Consider the following 18,709-nt stretch of genomic DNA (forward strand, 5'->3'; position numbering starts at 1 on the left):
CTTTATGGCATCGCTAACGTCTGTCAACATCTGTTCCTTCCTCCTGCTAATACACGGCCCTGCGCTTTGGCTCCTCTCTCATGCATCTCTTTCTGGCCTCCTTGGATCTTACATCACCCTCACAAAGCCTTCCTGAAAGGTTCCAGCCAAAGTCACCTTGAGGCCATGAGCTTTTATCTAGTCATATTTCTTCACTGCCTTGTGCACAGACAATCCTTTCATTCTCTTTTAGCAGTCTCTTTTTAGAACTGTTTTGTGTAGAACTCAGCAGCTTTGCCTTCCTTGACCCTTATCTCAACATCATGGCAGTAGGCAGGCATAGCAAGTAGAAGGCCACCAATGCAGTGACTTAAATGTATGCATGGATACTCTCTCTCACACACACACACACACAGACAGACTTAGGGCAAACAAGCCTCTCTTGTGAGGTGGAGCAACAAATACACATGCGTGTTTTCCCATGAACATAACATGATTTGTGAAAGGCCTGTTTGTGGGATGCCCCTATTACTATATTGCATTATGGGAGTGGGGAGGGAATTGAATTTCCCATGGCTTGTATTCTGTACTGTAGTTTACACATAAATAGTCCTACAGACTTGTCCTTCTAAGATGTAGTCATCAAATGACTAATCTAAAAAGTTCCCAAGTACAAGCATCTTTCTTTGCATAGCTTCCCCCTCCCCCATAAACCAACATATTCCCAGGACCTACAATGTACCCCAAATCTCCATGTGAATACTTCTACGTGGAACTTTTATACTCCCAGCAAATGGTTCAAGAAAAAGAACAAAACAAAGTCCAATACAGATCACCTTGGTCTCTTTTTAAAGCTAAGATCCTTAGCTAAAATCTCCAGTAAACGGAACTTAGGGAAATCTGTTCTTTGATTTTTTAAAGTTTGTAGGCCAAACTATTGTTATACAGAGAAAAGTTCAATGGGCCAAGCACTGTTATGAAGATTTTCTTATTTGGCATAGCCTCAGGAAGGATTCAACTGTACATTTCCTGTACTTGCTGAGAGAGATAGGCCATTCTTGTGTGGATTGAAGCCTCCGGGAGAAAGGAGTTTCAGCCATCACAAAGGCTTTTCACATGCAGCATTTTCCTTTCCTGAGGCACTTTCATATGGGGGGTAACAAAAGGACCCCAAATGCAACTAATGCTAGTTTTCTAGTTGATGCAGGGTAAAGTAATACAATTATTTTTTCCAGAAAGAAAAGGAGACAAGAGGGCTCTACATATCAGGCCATAAGTGGAACAACCACAAATTTATTTGTTTATTCATTTATTTAGCACATATTCTGCTTTTCCACTAGGAAATCGTGTTCCATGTGCCTAAAAATAAAAAGATACAGTATGAAAGTCTAATTAAAACTTCTAAAAATGCATCAATTAAAAGCATCACTTTAAATCATGGCTTATTAAAACTCATTTAAAAGAAAATTTCTGTGTGTGGAGATTTAAAGATTCCATGTAGGGTTGGGAGAATCTGACTTTTTCTAATCTGTGTTTACCCATAATACTATTCCATTACTGAATTCATTTGCATCAAAAGAAAATTATGCATATATGCACATGTATTTAAGTGTGCATTTACTTTCAGGAAACAGATGTGTACTCTGATGCATTTACAGAATGATCTTGATCCTCACCCCTAGACAGTGTCTAGCAGGCCATAGGATGTTTCCCAGCTCCAAGGCTAGAAACAGAACTTTGCCCTTGATGGTGGATATACATACTCCAATCCCTAACATTTTGTGGGAAAGAAACTACAAAAGGAGAGGAGGTAAAGGGGGGCATTCCAGTATTAGGGATGGGGCACTAGTCTGCCCTTCTGAAACACAAAATTGTCTATCAAGCTGAATTTCATGGTGGGAGGATTACAGAGGTGAATTGCCTCTACTATAGTGTCTACTCTATACTGGATACTCATTAGGTCTTAAAACATAGAAACACAGAAGGGGTCTCCTGGGCCATCTAGTCTGACCCCTGGCTCCAGCCAGCTCTTCTCACGACATGCCCACCATCTGCATGTCTAGCCTATCCTTGAATGCCCTCACTGATGGGGCCTCAACCACCTCCCTTGAAGTTTGGAAGCTTACAGTCACCGAGGCCAAATCAATAGAATTATACCCATGAACTGCTAAGAACAGCTTGGGAAAAATGCAAAATGCAATGATTGCTAAGTTCTGATCTTCACACAAGTTCTAGAAGTATGAATCAGTTCATTTCATAGAGGCATTTACAAAGCCTGAATTCTTGCTGGACCACTGGTTTGCCATCTTGTAAATGGAATGCTGATCCAGCATGGCTTTTCTTATGGTCTTATATTCTTAACTGTTCCCTCCAAAGCCAATGAGCTTGCTCCCCACCCCTTTCCACACATACACAAGAACAGCACAGTATCACACCCTATTTTCTTGGCATTTATATGTTTGGAAGAAACTCAGGGGCAGGGAATTTCAGCTCAGCACTAGAAGAATGTATTGTTCTGCACGTGGCCCCAACTGACCTTCTTCTTAGAGTAAACATGAATTATAAGTGAGTCTTCTTAACTGCTAAATTATTCCTTGCATTTGGAGAAGGGAGTCCTTCATTCTAGAAATCTCAAAGCTGTTCTCATGTTAAGTTCCATATTTTGAAATGTTTAAACAAAATCAGTATTTCTGCCAAACTGTACACTGCTAATAGAGGTTCATGCCTCATTTTTTCCTTTGCCTTTGGCTAGCAATGATGTATGCAAGATTTAAGATGCAAACAAGAACGATGAGGGGATGTGAATGTATCAATACATAGAAGTGGTCAACCTCAACTCTCCGCTCAGCTATTTAGTCCACGAGCACATTTTGCAAAAGAAACAAAATCACAAACCCTTATTCTATTCTGTGGTGACTGTGAGGAAAGTGAAGTGATAATGCTATAATTAGCAAATTAATTGTAATTAAAGTGCCCTTCCATAAGCAAATGTATACGAAATCCTTATCTGCACATTTATATTTCCAGAAATAGCTAAGATATGCAGAATCCCTGAAGATTTTATCATAGGCCCATTAGTGACTATTCCCAATCCTTGAGAGGAAGGTACCACGAAGTAGGAAAAGGGGACAAAGCCTCCAGGAGTCACCTCTGAGATATCAGTTTCCCAGCTGCTGCGCAACACTTCTCACACTGTTATCTGCCTCAGCTGTACAGAGAATGTGATCCAGAAGGATGATATTTAGCAAGACAGTAACACATGAGCAGGACAAATCATAAGTCACCTTGAAGAATTTACAGGCCCTTCCCTGCATCTGTTATATGACCTTTGCCCACACTCTGTAGAGATGAACCAAATGTTTCAGTCCAGCCTTTTCCTGTCTTTCATGGTGGAGAGACTTCACTGGGACGGTGGAGTGGGTGGGTGGGTGGCTGGGTGGGTGGGGGAGTAGGGAGACCTAAAACCATTTCAAGGAGCCCGGCAACCCAGCTGATCTACTGAACTGCACTGGAAACTGGGTAGGATTCTCTGGGACTTCTGGGATACATGGGGAGAGATGCTGGCTTGTTTCAGCGTGCTGGCTGGAGCAACTAGAAGGTAAGTGAGCACCCCACCAAAACATGTGGGACATTTCTCCCCTGCCCAGGTAGATGGAAATTGTCTCCAGATTTACACAGAAATGAAAAGACTCATGGATGTGTATGCTGGAAATATTTGAAACAGTTCTATGAAAATGAGATGGCACTAGGTCTAAGTCTGGGGTGCACAAGCTGCACATCAGTTCAAACCCACTAAAGTTTCCCTACTGCAAAGACCGTGCAAATCAAAGTGCCAGTTTGATTTCCTAGAGCTGGCATGTATGTACACAAGGATATTTTGATGGCAAACTTGAAAGTTTCTTGGGAATACAATTGTTCAATTTGCTGCTTCCACACAATCCATATAAGCAAATCGTGTCTTCTGTGAAAACAGGGAATTGGTTCTAAGAACAAACACATTTGCAGGATTTGAATATATATATATATATATATATATATATATATATATATATATATTTAAATCTTTGCAAATTATTACAGATGAGAAGCTTATAAAATGACCTCTCTCTGAATACTTAAGACAGTATTTTCATATAGCATTATCGTATAGCACTTGCTCAGTCACCCTTGCACGCCTACCATGCACATCGTCGTACATACAGTAATTCCTTCCACATAGTGTGCTGTGGATTTGGGACTGATCGTCTTTCTGGTTCAAAATATCTTCATTAGATTTTTTTTTTTCAAATGGATGTTATCCAAACATTGAGTATGTGCATTGTGTGCCATCCAGATCTACAGGCATATAGATTTCCTAAACTGTAATTCAGTCAAATGAATCCAAACAACCCTAAGATTTTAAATATCTTAAGTTTGAATTCTTTCTTTTTTTAGCTTGAATAAATGAGACATGTTCAAGTGTCAAATTGCAGAATCTGAATTCATTAGTTACTATTCAAGAACTGGCCTCAATTTATATGCACTTTGTATTGGCCTCAGTTTCATTGCACACTCTCCGTTCTTCACAAAGAAGGCCTTTAATTACAGGAGCATTATTGAGTCCTCTCTGTATGTGCACACAAAAGTGTGCATGTGTGTGTGCATGCATATGTATGTATATGTATATATGGAGATTGTGGTTTCAGGACTTTTTCCCAAGCAAATATAAGCAATTTCTACTTATGTCATCCTATGCTCTCATGTGCATGAAAACCTGGCTTCTGACATGATAGGATCCTTGATCCATTACATCATTTGTGGGATTTGGCCCCACCTGCAGCATTGTTTTTGGAACTGGAAGAAACACTTGGAATGTCACACAGGAATTTTCCAGGAAAGATAGAGGAGTCCGTGTAGCTTTTATGTGCTTGCAACCTATTCCCATGATAAGGCCGGGGAAAAATTGTTCTCAGTTCATTTTGGTTAGAATGTAGTCTATTTGCACCTTCTGGAATCAAATGTGGCTCAAATACCATCTATGGTACCAGGTCCATGCATTTCTAAACTGCTTTTCCTATGATTAGGGTAACAACAGAAATTAGTTTGACAAATTGTGTCCATTTTTAAAATGTGCTTACCTTTTAGTCAATGGGAGAAAATGTGTATAATTCAACAACGTGCCCCCAAAAAGAACAAAGTTTTGGGGAAAGCATGTCAAAATACACACAAAATACACGGGGGGGGGGGAATCACAAACACAAACAAAAGCTTCAAATAGACATGGACCTAGTGAGGAATGGGAATTGAAGAGGAAATGAGAGAACTTTGATAAGTTTCAGTTTTACTGATTCTCAGATCCCCAGGCCCATAGTACGCATACAAAACAATTTAAAAAGAATTTAGCTGTCTTGTTTCTCTTTCCTGAGAGAGGCTTCCTATCACAAAATTTCCAGCATTTCTTAGGATCCCTTGACAGAAAATATGACAGTTACCATCATTGTCCTGGGCTTGCAAATCATAGTTCAAGTCTGATTCCAATCATGCACTGAGAGATTTGTTTGTATGATGCATAGCCCAAGTTTTCCTGTTCTGGAGTTCTGGACAAATGGAATACCATGAAGACCTCATGAATGAAACAAATATGTTGGTGATGTCTTTAGATTGTGTCCTTTCTGTTGGATTTGGCTTGAATATCTTGAATATCTTAGGGCTTAAATTGTCTTGCCTGTTAAGTTTCATACTGGAGCAAAGCCATTTCACACAAGCATTAGCTTTCCCTTGGGACTAGAAAACAAAGGACTGTTGCATTGTTATGCTCTTTCTGACAAAAAACCCCAAAAAACTTTCTCTCTATTTACATACATGCAGTTATCTGCGTATATGTAGAATGTATGTTAAACATCAGAGTGTTACTGAGATTGTATCTACTCACCCTGCAAGCTTTGAACAGAAAGCACAGATTTGTGCAGAACAGATGTTGTGTGCAATGAATGCATGGAAGAAGGTTGGATTCATACACTATACCCCAACATCTGGATATCCATTAAATCTGTTTAGGATACAGATCCTTTAAAGTTCTGTTTGGGCTGAGATGATGCCTTTGGACATGACTTCACATACAAGGAAATGTTTATTGCATGTGGTATTTTTAGGCCTGATTACTGGAGCTGGCACTAGATAAATACTAATATAGATAGATTAATCTTCAGCTGTATTATTGATCAACACAGTTTTCTCCAGAATGTTTTTCCTCTGCTACAAGATGTCAATCAGCTTCTGGCAGACCAAACATGCAAAGCTAGTTGTTTTGTCAATGAATGCACACATGTTCTTGGAGAGAGATAAAAATGGGTGAGAGGGAGGGGGGCAGCCAAGAAGACTGGGACTGTCAGGTTCAGTTTCACTGTAGCCCTCTTCTCTACCCACCTGAGATGCTGAAAATTGTTGCCTAGTAAAACCTCTGCAATGGATTAGCCTGAGCCTTCAAGTTCATCCTAGCATTTTGAAAGGATGGTGCCCTTGACATCTGTAGTGGTACCTTGGCTCACAAACGCCTCAGTTCACAACCAAATCAGATTGCAAACAGAAATTTCATAAAAATTTTGCCCCAGGTCACAAATTCTGCTTCGAGTGACAAAACCAGCGTGATAGTAGTTGTGCCAGGAGGGGGGTGAGATGGCCACTTTCGTGCTGGGGGGAAATGACTGCGATTGCGCCCATGTTCCCTGCCAGAACGCGCCCGCGCCCGCCTCTCCCCAGCACTCTGTGATTGCGCCCTTATCCCCCAGCCCCTGCATGATCACTGGGCGGGGGGGAGGGAGGTGACCACAAACTTTGCTTCAGGTGTCAAAGCCGGTGTGCCCACCCTCCCTGCACGGGCACGATCGCGGTTGTGCCGTGAGGGGGGAGATGGCCGTGTTCATGCTGTGGGGGAGATGGCTGCAATTGCGCCTGTGTTCCCTGCTGGAGCGCGCCCGTGCCTGCCTCCCTCCAGCACACCCGCAATCACGCCCATATCCCCCACCCCCCCACACGATCACTGGAAGAGGGGGAGAAGGCCGCAATCTTTGTTGTTCTTTGTCACTTTGCTTCAAATTTTTGTGAGTAAAAACAATACTCACAAATCCGTTGCAGAATGGATTAACCTTATTTACATTGACCCTTATAGGGAAATTTGACTTGGCTCACAACCAATTTGGGTCATGACCAGAGTCCTGGAATGGATTAAGTTCATGAGCCAATGTACCACTCTATATATTAACATACTTAAAAAAAAAAAAAGATGTGTGTTGTCGTTGTTATGGGTTCTGATTTTGGTTTGCTCTCTGTAAGCCACCCAGAGACTTTTTTAGTAATTGAGACAGCATACAAAAACCTTAAATAAATGAATAAATAAAATGTAACAATATGAGGGGGTCTATTCAGAGTTTATGCCTAATACTTTGCAAGTATGCACAGTTTCTGGGCTTCTTTCAATCAGTATAGACAATCTGGGTCCAGATGTAGGATTTCTGGGTATGATCTGCTATCTCACTGTGTCTTGACTACATATTAAGATGCTTGCAAAAAGGCATTTCCTACGATTCCTGCTTACCAGTCCTATATGAAACATTGTTGCTCTTCTAACACATCTGGAATGAACCGTCTAAAAAAGTGGTACAAGAATTGCTTCTCATTCTACTGCTCTACTGATTTCTTGCCTCTTTTGATAGATCATCCCATGTCCGGGTGAAGAAATAATGATTGTGGTGGAGATGTTTCTGCTGAAACAATGAAGGATGAATGAACTGACAGTTTTTCTTGATGGTTGAAGTGGTAGTTATGCTAGACAGAACACTGACTTCTGACTAAGGCATTCATTTCCAGCCCCTCTAGCCAAAAAAGGAGTGGAAAGGATGGAGAGCTTGGGGGAGACAGTTAAGTTGTGGCAGTCTGCAGAATTATTTCCAAAGCTTTTCAGAGTTGATGAAAGGACATCAGGCATCAATCCCTAAAATTACAGTGAAGACTTTTAATTGTGGAATAAAAATTCTTTTCATTTGGAACACAGCTGCTTCATTGGATTCCTGCCCCTTGGAAATATCAGTATTTTTTTCCTTACTTTCCTTTGAAACCATTCTAGAGATTCCCAATCCCTGCTTCTTGATTCAAGCAATTAAAATATTCTAGCTTGAATCTGGATTTCATTTCAGCAAGACAAGTTATTATTTTGCATACCACTTCTGTTATTTACCTGACCCCATGAAACAGCTGTTGTCCCAGACATGTGGTAAAATATATCATTATCAACACAATTAAAAAGACATTCCTATTTCTTTAGTTTCTCCTTTAGTTCCAAGAATTCAAATTTTGTAGAAGCAATCAGAAAATGCAGGATTTTTTTGATGTTCCAGGCTGCCCAAAATTTCAAGTTAAAATGCTTAACTTGGCATTTCAACTTTTTGTGCACAAGTGCAAGTAAAAGGTCAGCAGCTGGAGTTCCCAGGCCTCCATCCAATGCAGTGAAGACACCAGCAGGCCACTTAGCTGCTAAACCAGATCAGCATGTAGAGCAAATTGTTGGAGGATAGGTAGGTCTTGGTCTTGCCTCTATGTATCAAAATGGCCATCAGATTAGTCACTGACCAAGATCTTTTCAAGGAAGCCTTAGATCTGACTTATTTTTTCTGACTGCAATCATTCTTGCAGTACTAAGCACACAAGCCTGCTGATTGGTCAGACAATCTGGTATGAACCAAACTTCTGTGATATATTTCATGACTGTGGTATCCCATTAATGTGGGTGTGGGTTTAGACAACAGTTTTATGGGAATAAATTTCACCTTAACAGTGAGATCATATGGATTGCTCTGCCAGTCCAAAGCCTTGCAAAGCAAGAGACAGACAGGATAGGAAGAGGATGAAGGTCCATTAAAGCCTCCTGAGGAAAGGAGGAGGAGGAGAAGTACAATCTTTCTGTTCAGTTGAAGCTCTGTGTACAAGTATGGAAGAGATCCCAAGAATCCTATGCCCACCCCCAGCCAAGTGTAGAGCTATTGGATCACTCTGTACATGGTTCACACATGCCAGCACAACTATGGGAGACCTGAAGATGGTGCACACATTCCCATACACATGGCTTGTAATTTATCAAAGATAAATAAGTAATCAATTCAGTCTTTATGAATGTATAAACTTGACGGAGAGGTATCTCAAAGGATTAATTGACTTGTTTTGCACTGGTGATTAAGTGAGCTAAAATATAAGTGTGATGTTAAGGATTGTTTACTGTTAATAAGTTGTTTGTGTGTAGCAATGGCCTGAGTGGAGGGTGCACTAATTCAGCTAATGCAAAATCCCATGGATTACTAATTTTTGATCTGTGCATTAATCAGGAAGATGTGATTCAAATCAGTTTCCATCAGAATTTGCAAACAGTGTATTTCTTGGGCATCTCTGGTCCAGTTCCAAGACTGGTAATGCTAACATGGGGAAGAGCCCAGGGTAGTTTCTTCCCACTTGATACATGCACCTTGGTCACCTTCCTATGGTAACATAAGAAGAACTTGTGCTGCAGGAATTCCCATGGAATTCCCATGCCACTTTGTGTGTTCCCGTGGAACACACCAAGAGGCCTATCTCTGTTGAAAAGCACTCCTTCAGCTGGAGGACTTGCATTCATTTCCTTCAGTGTGAAATTATCTGTCACTTTACGAACTGTGTTATGGTGGTAGAAGCCAACCTGCTGCAGTAATTCATCTCTGGACTGGGATTACAATGTGCTGAAGATATCTACAATGCTCATTGTTTTCCCAGCTAAAGGTGTAAAGCAGCCTTCCCCAACCTTCACAGGCATTTGGACCACACCTCCCAGAATTCCTATCCAGCAGGCCATTGACTCAGAATTCTGGGTGTTGCATTCTAAATATGTCTGGAAGTGATAAGGTTGGGGAAAGCTGGTGTAAAGGATTTTAGCCTCAGGCACCTTGCATGCAATAAAAACACTTTTAGTGGTAACAATTTTGTTCATCAATTTTGTTCAACATATGCATATTTAGAAAAAAGTCTCCATGTTGCCTGAGGAATGCTGAGAATTACAGGGCTTTTTCTGACTAAATAAGCATAGGAATGTGCCCAGAGATATGTCTGAAAACAGTTTTCATTTTTCATGGATCACATACCAGTTGCAGTTGCAAGAATTAGGCAATTGTTATATTGTCCTGTCCTTTAGTTCCAAAGTCCATCCATTGGTTTGGAGCATTTGTTGTGTCGTACCTACTGTGCAATATTTTCCTTGGCTTTGTTTCACTTTTAGGGCTTGTTTCACAGTGAACAAATGACCTTTTTCACTCAGTAGTTATTAGCAGCCTAATCGCAAAAAGTGAAACATTGATTTATAAATAAGGGCACACTTGATATTGAGGTCCTGTGGTTTTTCAGAGGTTAATGAATAAGTAACAGATGTTATGTTTAATAACATGCTATTGCTCATATGGTTTGACAGAATGTTGTAAAACTTGTTATGGATACAAGTAAAATATGTATGTTCCACCATTAGTGAAAAGCATTGCATCGATGTCCATGACACAAATTTTTAAAACAGATCCCTTTGCTAATTGCTTGACTTGGAATATAAACCTCAGCAACTTAAAGGCAGGGGAACCTGGTGACTCCCCTGCTAGTGCAGCTGCTCCCCCATCCCAGCTTTTCCTTTCAGCTTCATAAGAGCTATCCATGGTTCTGAACTCCATCCCCAAAATACGTTTACCACCATGGATAGATCCTATAAATGTCAAAATAAAAGCGGCAAGGGATGAGAAGCTCCACTGGCACAGGAGACACCAGACTTCCCTGCTGAAAGGGTTGACCTTAAAGGTGAGATGAGCACCAGAATCCCCAAAATCTTCCAACACTTGGACCTTAATCTTAACTTTCAAAGCATTTCCTCCTATCCTTTCCCCCACCAATGTAGGCACTGCTCCAGCCTCAGATGGATGGAAGGAGAGAGTCAAAAACACTCTCTGACCCCCTTCCTCATTTTCTTTGTCTTTCTTCCTCCTACCTGGTGCCTGGATGCTCAGAAATGTAGCACCAGGTAAGCACATTGGGACCCCCAACTTGCTTGTGCCTGTATATGTGGCTCTGAATGTATCTTGCAGGAGGTTGTGCACTGGCATTGTACAGTGAACTGCAAGTAATCTACTAATATCAATAGCTACATGTTAATGGGATGATGAGGTGCAAGCATTATATTTGCTGATTAAACTGCAAATATGATCTTCCTCCGTACTTCCTGACAGTTAGGACCCCGAGGGTATGGAATGGGCTTCCATGGGAGGTGCTTGAGGCCCCATCAGTGAGGGTGTTCAAAGATAGGCTGGATGTGCACATGGTGGGCATGTCATGAGCGGAGCCCGCTGGAGCTGGGGGTCAGACTAGATGGCCTGGGAGACCCCTTCTGACTTGCTCTGTTTCTATGTTTCTGACATATACTCCAGTGCATTTTGAATGTTCAAATTGGCTTACCTCAGACCAGACGCAGACAACTGTTTGCCTCACTGTTTGCAGCACTGAATGCATGGTGCAAGGCTCACCAATGGCGACCAAATTTAATTCTAGCAAAACCTTCCATCTATAAAGGAGTTAAATGCTATGCATCACATGGAAGAATGCAGTACCTGTTCCAAAGTGGAATCAAGGTATGTTTTGCCATGGGAGATAAGGCATTGTTACAAACACAAACATGCACACCATCTGCTGCTCATTATGTGATATCCCAGTGAATCTCAGAAGAAGAGACCCTCTGTGTATCTTCTCACTAATATAATTGGGGAGGGGGGCACCTCACAAATGAGAGAAGAAATGCAAGAACATGGCTTGAAGTGTGTTTTCTGAGAAAAAGAAGGGTTCTTATTACTTCCTGGGTTAATATGGGTTATTCGCTGTGGTATATACCTGTTGCCCTACCATCGTGTGTTGAGAAAATGTGATGTGGGTAAGTCTTTCCCAATCAAATTAGATCAGTCAACTCTTATTTGGCTAACAACTAATCTTATTATAGCAGAGTAACTGCCACGCACTCCTAGGAATGTTGCCATCAAGAGCTGAAAAATCTGGATGAGGAAAGCCAGGCCTTTCTGACAGTGCAGTAATTAAAACAAAGTCATCCACTTAGCTGTGATCAGAAAAAGTAGAGTTTGGAATTCTCCTAAGAGAAATAAATTGGGGGAAATTGCCTTTCAGTGGGTTATTGTACTAACCTTTATATACCCTTGTAATAGTGTGTCCCAGTGGAATTGGGGAGTGAAGAATAGCCTTGTCCAGCTTTACTTGCTGGCAACCTGAAGTGAGAAAGAGAATCAGCTGCTTCATTATAAACACCAGGGCTTTGCTGCCCTTGCAAGATATATTGAGGAGCACCTGGCTGAAAACCAAGCCCTGTTACAATGCAATTGCTAACTCTGTAGTATGCTGATGGCTTCTTAATTGCTTTGAGAGGGCCCAAACAGCCCAACCAGCAAGGTACTGTCGTGCTCCTTGTCTGTTCAGGCCATGCCACAAGTATAAGAAAGAATTCCGGGAATATAATTTTCAGTCATTTCTATTTTACATCTCTCTTGCTCATCTTTGATACCAACATCAGAGCTAGATCTTCTCTTAATGTAAACCACAGACATGCTCCTCTAAGCATGCATGAATCAGCAAATGTTGAGTCCATTCAGCTTCTTCCATGGCCACCTCAACATTTGTTCCACGTCTGCTACTTAATTTGATTATGAGCTTTCTTTTTTCTTGCATGGAAAGTCATGCCTATTTCCTAGCATATTTTTCCAAGCGTACATTTTGGGTGCATGTTTTTCTTAATGATTACATTTTGTTGTGCATTCATCTAAATGCACACCTATCCCCCATTTACTAAAATGAGTTTCAAATGAACTCATTTTAATGTGCTTTTCCCCAAATGCATGTATATTTCAAGCATATTTGTGATGCACAAATCTGATTACAAGCTCATGGTTTTCAAACTCCCAAAGATATAAGCCTGGAACAAATGGTTAATATCCAATTGCTCAGTCTGTTCGCTCTTATGACCATGGTATCTGCTTTGATTTTTTACTTCCCTTACAAGATGGATGCATTTAGGTCAGGGAAATGTGTTTCATCTGTACAAAGAAAACTTCACATATCAATTACTTTTCAAGAGGCTCAGAAAAATTCCTGACCATTGTGAGGAAGAAACAACGGCTGAATGCATGAAGAACAGATGAGACACTGCATTTCTGGGGCACCACCCCTAGAATGAAATAGCCAATGGCACAGAATCAAACTTCTGTGCCACAGAGTTTTTGTTCTAGGTTTTGGGCTAATATCAGCAAACACATTCTCTTGAGTGTGAATGCTTATGTAACTCAAGCAGCAACACAAGATATCAGCAAGCTTGTGGAAAACCCAAGGTTTGCAAAATTTTAAAAAGTGGAGGGCAGGAGAGGGAAGAAGTCAAAGCAGTGCAATGCCTGGCTGTGCTTGATTGATACAAAATCAAAAATACAAAATTCAGACTGACGGTGGCAGAGGATCAGAAAAAATGAGGGAAGAGTAATGGGATATTCTAGAAAAGGTCATGGATGGATGGCACCCTGAACAGGTGCACTCCACATCTCATCATTTCCATGCAGGTCCCATCTGAGATAACCTATTAGCAGTATTTTCATTCCGAAAGTAATACAAACTCTGTTTCTATCCATTAACTGATAATGGCATTTAAGGGAAATTTTATTGCTGTATAATTATATTATACTAATTTCCCACTGGGTGTTTAGAAATCCACACAGTGCAGTTCAAGACAGACTTTCTTTTCAGAGAAAGCTTCCCCCTTTTTTAATTTTTGTTTTTTGCTCATCTAGTCCAGCACTGCTTGTTTTGATTGACAGTGGCCTTCAGAGCTCTTGGCCAGAGATCCTTCATGTCACCTTTTTACATTTTTAGTTGGAGATGAGGGCCTTTTGCATGTACCACATGAGCTCTACAACTGAAAGGTAGTCACTATGGTCATGTGTCCAATTCTGGACATCACAGTTTAAGAAGTATGCACTCCTGGAATGCATCCTGAGGAGACTGGCAAAGATGGTAAGGGATGTGTCCTTTAAGGATACATCCTTAAAGATGCATCCTTTTAAGATTTAAGATTCAGGATGATTCAGGATGGAAATAAGGATGTTTAGCTTGGAAATGAAATGGTTAAGAGGCCATCTTCCTACCACCCCAATGGGTTCAAATTACAAGAAAACAGATGTAGAGTGCTAGGAAAAGCTTTCTGATGGTACAAGCTGTTCAGCAGTGGAATAGACTGACTCAGAAGGTAGCAGACTCTTCTTGTTAGCAATTTTTGAGCAGAACTTATCTGACTACCTTTCAAGAGTTCCGCAGTACTGGATTTCTTAGACCAGAGAAGATATCTTCCATCTTGATGTTACTATACAAACCTGCCTCCCCATTCTGATTCACATTTGACCTACTATCATATTTAATCTGATCCCCAGCAGCTGTCAGGGACTATGCCAAATTCTGCTGCTTTTCTGCAAGGAACTGGAGGTAAGATGGGGTTGAACTTAGGATTCTAAGTCAGCAGTACATATGCATGACTACTAAGCTATGTTCTCGCCAAAAGGATGAACACCTTCTGAGCCAATTTCATCAGTGTGGGAATCATTTCAAGATAACTGCATCTCATGCCACTCCAAGAATGTTTGCATATAACTCTAGAAATTATGTGGTTACTTCCATACCCCAAGGAATATATATCCCTCTACTGACTCTGGGATAAGCATAGTTTTGAAAAACGACTCCCATATGGGAAGAACCTATTCCTATATAATGGGCTGCTTGCTTTCCTTCCTCAACTGTCTTGCGTGGAATAGCTGATTAGTCTGTTGGACCTGATTAGCCACTTGAAAATTCACAAGCTTTGTTGCAAACTGAAACACATGTACACTTGTTCCGATTTGCCACACTCACTAAATGTAGCAGAAATCATGGGGGCTGTTTTCCTTCAGGATTTCCATGGCACAGATTAGTGCCTATAAAAAGTGCAGTGATGTGGAGATGTGCAGTGACCTTTTTAAAGCATGCGCTGATGTTTCAGAAATATGCACGCATCCTGAATATTTCAGAATCTAGTGCTTTGCTGGTCATTTTTTTGGCATAGTCTAAGTTTAAATAATTAGTGGGGGAACATTGTATAACAGGAAGGTCATAAAGCCTTATAATTCTCCTCAAGATGAAATTTATCTCCATTTTCCTCAATAAAAATTAGGGAGTACAATGTATTTATTGCAAATAAATGTATTAATTTACAATATATTCTTATGCATCCTGGAAAGGATGCACAATACCCCCGTCCCCCATGTAAGTAGATTAATGATACCCAGTACGCTTATAAGAATGGGCTTATGGAAGCCCCACTTATGGAATGCGCTCCCCAGAGAGGACCGCCTGACGCCGTCGTTATTTGTTTTTTGGCGCCAGGCCAAGACCTTTTTATTTAAATGATATTTTAATAATTGTTGATTTTATTTATTGGTTTTAAATTATTAGCCAGAATGTTTCCAGATTTTATATGTATTTGTATAGATATTTATTTATATGTTGAAAGCCGTCCCGAGACTTATGCGAATGGGACAGCATACAAAAATTCCAAACAAACAAACGAACAAACAAAGAGTCCTCTAGCTGAGAATATTGGAGCCCTTTTGGAAAGATGCTTCTATTTTGGTCAATACTTCAGCTCCTGGGGGATTGCACAAACCCCTACTAACTTGCTTCATTCCATGTCTCTTCTATTAGTCCCCCAGCAGATTGAGGCAGGTCCTTGCTCATGTGCAGAGTCTCTGGTCTGGTGTTCCGATTAGCAGCAATGAATGCCTAGATCAGTGAATGCTGTGTGATACTTCTGGCTGATAGGTGCTTTGTCTAGTTCTGGATTTACCCCTACCTGGAAACACTCTTAAGGCTGCTTCAGAGGTCATTGTTGCCGTCACGGTTGGTTCAGGAAACTGCATTTCCTAAACCATTTTCATAGCAAACCAATAATGCAGTCATATCCAACAAAGTGTATTTCACTGATAAATATTTAGTACAAAGGTGGGGAACTTTGTTCCTGGAGAGGTATGGAAGCCACACGGATGTTGGAAGCTACCACACTGCTGGAAATAAAGTGTCAGGCAGAGCTGCATGCGCTAAGCCTGCAGTGCTATGCACACTAACGTGGCAGTAAGTACCACTGAAGTCTATAATCCTTCCATCAGAGTAGACGTGTCTATGGCTGTATTGTAAATGTGCTTTTGGAGCTTCTCATGTGTAACAAAAATGGATTTGTCAGGGTGGCTTAAGTTTGGCTTGCTGCAGGGTTTACTTTGTCCAAAAGAGAGTCGGATGACATGACCCATTGAGAGTAAAGCCCGATCCAAACCCCTTGGCAGGAAGAGCAACTCTCACCGCTCTTGCCAAGGGGCTGGCTGCCCCCAGCGTGGAGGTGGCTGGCCGAGGCTTCCTCTCTTCCCTGCTGTGAGGCGTTTTGGGCAAGCTGTGGCTTGTGTTTCCTTTTGATTTTGTCTTGTTCAGATCACAAGGGTGACAGGCAAGCCAGCTTTCACAAGCTGTTTCTCCAAGGTGCCCAGTGGCTTTGCTACTCCTTGGAATTATTTGTGAAACTAAGCACTATTTCTATTGTTGCCCTTTTGCAGATCACTGCAGCCATGCTGGAGTGCCAAGGGGAAACCAGGAGGTGTAATGGGCAGGGGGTTGGATACTGGGGAAGTCCAGCAAGCACCTACCTTGTACAGGGCCTCCTGGGGGTGGAGGCAAGTAATCCCCCTGCCCTTTCCAAGCATTTGAAAGGTGTCAGGAGCTTACCTGTCAGATGTAAAGCCCTTTCTTCTGAAGGTGAGGTGGAATGTAGATCACCCCCTTCACAGCAAGATCCTTAGGCCGTGGGTGGTAATCATGTGTCTCACAGGACCCCAAATGCTGCAAGCTGTTACATGGAAAAACTTTCCATTTCAGAGGTAATTGCTCTTTGGCAGATCAGCTTTTCTAGAAGAGAAAATATGCAGAGGTGCTTAGTACTTATCTATTTAATCATTTGTTTGTTTATTATTTCATTCCATTTCTATGCCGCCCTGAAGCTTCTCTATTTATACTTGTGTGTTTTCCTGCCCAGGAAGAAATGTTTAACCATTTGGAAAACCCACCTTAAAAATGGAGGATTCTTCTTGGCCAGCAAGAATCCCACCTTGCCCAGTACCATCCCAGTTTCCCCATTGCTGCTTACATGGAACTGTAGCATCCATGGTTGCAAGAGGCTGGTAGTGATGGCAATGGGGATGATAAATAGGCTTTGCAACTAATTGTGAAAATTTGGGAGAGGTGATCTAAAAAATAATTAACTGCCTTGGAGGGGTAGCTCATAGCTATCAAAAGGAAGATTATGAATGCTGGCTTGACAGACTGTTAAAGGGGGAGTTAAAAGAAAGAACAAGAACAGGCATAAGAACATTAAAGAAATGATGAAAACTTTGACTCCAACACCTTCTTAAAGAACCAAGATTTACCTGTTGCCTGAAACAAAATTGTGTTACAACCTGACAGAGTATATCTGTTGGCAGAGCATTCTGTAAGGTAGGCATGGCCATATATAAGTATCTGATGATGGACCCCTCTCAGCTCAAGAGGCAAATTCAAATTCAGAGAAACTCCTGGAAAGCACATTTTATTGGCAGGTGGAGATAATGCCCAAAATGGAATATGGACAAAGAGAGGCAGTAGAACCAACATACAAAAAATATCAGCACAGTTTAGCTTATGCTGTCATAATTAATCCCTAGGAGAAAAATTTCAACAAATTACAGACGGATCAAACCCACACCAAAGTCTGAACATCACCAGACAGGCAGTGCTCCAGGAAAGGAGACCTAGTCCTTTGGCAAATCCCTGATGGATCAGCTTTGGTGAGCAAGGTTTTCACCCCTGCTTTAGGTATTTGCAGATGGCCACTTACAAAGGGCTAAAAGATGATGCCAGAAGTATGTGAGGAGGGACATGTGGAAAAAAGCAACCCTAAAGTTAAAGAGTTCAGATAGCAGTTAATGGCAAAAACCTTGGCTTGAGGACCATGGTTGGTAATTCACCAGAACAAATAGTCTGACCTCAGACTAGTCAGCTTTGCATGTCTTTACCCCAGTATTAATATTTACATCCAAAGGAGCCTGAGTAGAGGAACACTTCATGAGTATTTTAAAGCTCACTCTGTTCCCTCAGGGTAATGAAGCAAGCCAGTGTTGTGACCACTGAATCCCATCCTATGTTCCATTAATCTCCAGAGATCAACATGTCCTAGAAAATTATAAGGACAATACTCATTCTTTTTGTATTGAGTTTTGTCTTGTGATGTAGTAGAGAAAAGAAAAGAATCATTTTGCTGCATATAATTATTTAACTATTAAATTTTCATTAATTTATTCTTATGTTTTTAGATTCTATTTTTACTGTTATTGTTGAATAGCTTTTCTGTAATTTGCTTTTGTTCATTGTTGATATGTAGAATTATTGTTATCTTTTAATTGTGTCCAGAGAGTATTAGGTTAATAGGAATGGTATAGAAATGAAATGTTTTAAATGAATAAATGTAAAACCAGCAAATTAATATAAAAGGAGCAAACTGAAAACTGAAAAACTGATTTCTACAGGTGGTGTAACTCCATGGTGTTTATGCATC

The sequence above is a fragment of the Varanus komodoensis genome, unplaced genomic scaffold, assembly GCF_004798865.1.
Source record: "Varanus komodoensis strain SLA01 unplaced genomic scaffold, ASM479886v1 scaffold13_3, whole genome shotgun sequence".
Classification (NCBI taxonomy): domain Eukaryota; kingdom Metazoa; phylum Chordata; class Lepidosauria; order Squamata; family Varanidae; genus Varanus; species Varanus komodoensis.